Raw genomic sequence first — 4,460 nt, forward strand, 5'->3', positions numbered from 1 at the left:
TTTTCATATCATAAGCATAATCACTTTCATCATTAATAGTATGGATAGCACCAATAGTATATCAATTATCATATTCTTCCAAGCAAGTGCCAAAAAGATTTTCAAGATCATCAGAAGTATCATTATCTTCCACAATTATATTTTCATAAGGCACAATAGTAATAGGAGCAACACTATTTGGAAGAGATATCTTTTTACCTCTCTTCCTTTTTCTTTTCTTCTTCTTCACCACATCATGTGTGGGTTCAATCCTCCTTTTGGAGCTCCTTATTAATGAGATTGGTTGAATAGAAGGCTCCTCCTTGTTACCTGATTCATCATAAGAAATAATAGGAGGATATTGGGAAGTCTCTTGCCTTTCATTAGTATTCTCTTCATCTCCTATTTGTTTTCTTTTCTTTATGTAATTAGCAATATAAGGATTTTCAATGCAATTAACCGCACAATACATATAAATCTTCTCTAGATAAAAACCAAGAAGTTTATCGAGAATAAATTTTGGAATACCCTCAGTTATGCGTTTCACTTCTTCATAACCCAAGAGCAAACTAAGTTCATTATTATGTGCAAGGCAAATCAAGACATCACAATTTTTGGACACGATACAGTCATGAAACAATTTGCATTTGATATTTAAATGGCCATGTTCATTGCAAAGTTCGCAAGTATGGGTAAGATATCTTAAATTTTCAGCAAATTCATCTAGCTCTTCTTGCAACAATTTGGTTTCTAAGTACTTATGCCCCTTGCAATATCTATCTTCCCTATTTGGTGTGTACTTGCAAACATGCACTCCATAAAAATTGACATGTTTATAGGAGGCATTTTCATCATAACTAGTGCAATCATCATTAGCATCATGGGTATTCAAAGAATTCATACTAACAACGTTGCAATCATGCTCATCATTCATAGAATTAGTGCCAAACATTTTATAGATTTCTTCTTCTAGTACTTAAGCACAATTTTCCTTTCCATCATACTCACAAAAGATATTAAAAAGGTGAAGCATAGGATTTTCACTCAATTCCATTATTCTTTGTAGTTTTCTTTTATGAACTAAACTAGTGATAAAACAAGAAACTAAAAGACTCGATTGCAAGATCTAAAGATATACCTTCAAGTGCTAACCTCCCCGGCAACGGCGCCAGAAAAAAGCTTGATGTCTACTACACAACCTTCTTCTTGTAGATGTTGTTGGGCCTCCAACTGCAGAGGTTTGTAGGACAGTAGCAAATTTCCCTCAAGTGGATGGCCTAAGGTTTATCAATCCGTAGGAGGCGTAGGATGAAGATGGTCTCTCTCAAGCAACCCTGCAACCAAATAACAAAGAGTCTCTTGTGTCCCCAACACACCCAATACAATGGTAAATTGTATAGGTGCACTAGTTCGGCGAAGAGATGGTGAAACAAGTGGTATATGGATAGTAGATAAAGGTATTTGTAATCTGAAATAATAAAAACAGCAAGGTAACAAGTGATAAAAGTGAGCGTAAACGGTATTGCAATGATAGGAAACAAGGCCTAGGGTTCATACTTTCGCTAGTGTAAGTCCTCTCAACAATAATATCATAATTGGATCAAATAACTATCCCTCAACATGCAACAAAGAGTCACTCAAAAGTCACTAATAGCGGAGAACGAATCAAGAGACTATGGTAGGGTACGAAACCACCTCAAAGTTATTCTTTCCAATCAATCCGTTGGGCTATTCCTATAAGTGTCACAAACAGCCCTAGATTTCGTACTAGAATAACACCTTAAGACACAAATCAACGAAAACCCTAATGTCACCTAGATACTCCAATGTCACCTCAAGTATCTGTGGGTATGATTATACGATATGCATCACACAATCTCAGATTCATCTATTCAACCAACACATAGAACCTCAAAGAGTGCCCCAAAGTTCTACCGGAGAATCACGGCGAAAACGTGTGCCAACCCCTATGCATAGGTTCATGGGCGGAACCCGCAAGTTGATCACCAAAACATACATCAAGTTAATCACGTGATATCCCATTGTCACCACAGATATCCACGGCAAGACATACATCAAGTGTTCTCAAATCTTTAAAGACTCAATCCGATAAGATAACTCCAAAGGGGAAACTCAATTCATTACAAGAGAGAAGAGGGGGAGGAGAAACATAGGATCCAACTATAATAGCAAAGCTCGCGATACATCAAGATCATACCAAATCAAGAACATGAGACAGAGAGATCAAACACATAGCTACTGGTACATACCCTCAGCCCCGAGGGAGAACTACTCCCTCCTCGTCATGGAGAGCACCGGAATGATGAAGATGGCCACCGGAGAAGGATTGCCCCCTCCGGCAGGGTGCCGGAATGGGTCTAGATTGGCTTTCGGTGGCTATGGAGGCTTCTGGCGGCGGAATTCCCGATCTATTGTGTTCTCGGATGTTTTTAGGGTATATGGAGATATATAGGCGGAAGAAGTACGTCAGGGGGGCCACGAGGGGCTCACGAGGGTGGAGGGCGCGCCCAGGGGGGTGGGCACGCCTCCTGCCTCGTGACCTCCTCGTAGAGCCCCTGACGTGCACTCCAAGTCAGCTGGGCTTCTTTCCTTCCAAAAATGAGTTCCGTGAAGTTTCAGGTCAATTGGACTCTGTTTGATTTTCCTTTTCTTCGAAACCCTAAAACAGGGTAAAAACAGAAACTGGCACTAGGATCTGGTTAATAGGTTAGTCCCAAAAATGATATAAAAGTGTATAATAAATCCCATAAACATTCAAAACAATAGATAATATATCATGGAGCAATCAAAAATTATAGACACGTTGGAGACGTATCAGCGAGGCAGCTCGCCGCGCAAACGACTTCTGCGCCATGCAGCGCATCGGCGCAAACGCCATCAGGCGTGTCGGGCTCGCTGTGCTCGCCATGAAGGAAAAGGGTTCCCGTCCAGAACATGTCTCTGGATGACGGTGCACCTTGCCCCATGGTGGGTGCCAAATGTCGGGGATATCTAGCGACATATGCCAGGGGTGGCTTATCATGGAGGGGGACAAGAGTATGTCGCCGGTGCCAAGAAGCGAGAGTGAGCGAGATTGCCTGCATCGGCGAGTCTTACCCAGGTTCAGGGCTCTCCTAGGAGATAACACCCCTAGTCCTGCTCTGCGGGGTCTCGGCATGATCACTATCTCAACAAAGGAGCTACAAGCTTACTCCTTGTGCTGTTCGGGCTAGAGGAGGAAGAAGAACAAGGCTAGCCCTTTCTTCACTCTCTCTATGTGTGTGTGTGGTGTCTATGGTGTTGAACCCTTTGGAAGGGTGGCCTGGGGGGTTTATATAGGCCTACCCCCTAGGGGTACAATGGTAATCTGGCCAGGTGTAGGACCCGGCCGTCAGTGTCTCTCGCCGCCGGCTTCTCCGCCGGCTGCTGGGGCCCGTCGCCTGGTGGGTTCCGCCAGCTGCCATGCTGTCGGCTGACGGGTAGGGCCAGCCGCCTGCGGGTCCTGTCGGCTGCTCTATACCGTAGCCTCACCCCTGATGACGGAGGCCTTGTTGGGGGAAGCGTGGCTACAGTCCCGCCGCCTGGCGGGGCTCACTGTAGCCACATCCCGTCAAATCTGGTTAATTGCGCACAGACTCCAACGGATGGGGAGGGCCGCCTGCTAGGAGTCAGCCCACTCTGGCGCCGCCTGGTCACGGGTCGCCGCCTTCTGGTATCTCACGGACAGGTAGGGCCCGCCGCCTGCGGGCCGTACTGACAACCCGTCGTGGGAGCATGGCTCCCTCTGCCATAGATCATGTCACGGGCTGCATGGCAACAGTGTCGCGCCGGGCAAGGGGTATCCGCCTGGTGCACTGCACTGTGGCCATGTTCTGCCGTAGATTCGAGGGTGGCAGGCTACACTGTAACCACGCCCCGTCTCGTTGTTGTAATGAGGTGCTAACTTCAAGGGAATGAGGGGCCGCCTGCTAGGAGTCAGCCTCCCTGGTGGCCGCCTGCTAGGAGTCAGCCTACCTCGTGGCCGCCTTCTAGGTTCCGCCGCCTTTTAGCAGCCGGCCACTTGGACCAGTCGGCCCCAAGAAGGTTGTCCTTTGTCTTTGATGCTTGAGGGGCGCAACCGGCCCCGATGTCTTGAAATACCACGGGGGGCTGATGAGGCTACCCGTGGTCATTTACTCTGACATCCGAGCAATGCCTCAACAGGGTAACGACGAAAAACATTGTCATTGCTAGGTATAACCAATTAGGGTCAGACCTAGGGTTTTCACCCTGGAGCTCGAGACTAGGTACTCGATCAGCATCACTCAATCAAAGTCATCTCATGTCGTCTCCTCCGCTTGCCTCGATCCCAATAGCAGCTTACACGCACGGTCCTGAACGGCACAAAAAGCACTAAACAATGAAACCTCGTCGTCGCACACACGACAATTTTTTTTGACAAGAGAGGAAGATCGCGAGAACCGCCAAAATCCTAAGTTTGG

Source organism: Triticum aestivum, chromosome 6A, assembly GCF_018294505.1.
Source record: "Triticum aestivum cultivar Chinese Spring chromosome 6A, IWGSC CS RefSeq v2.1, whole genome shotgun sequence".
Lineage (NCBI taxonomy): Eukaryota > Viridiplantae > Streptophyta > Magnoliopsida > Poales > Poaceae > Triticum > Triticum aestivum.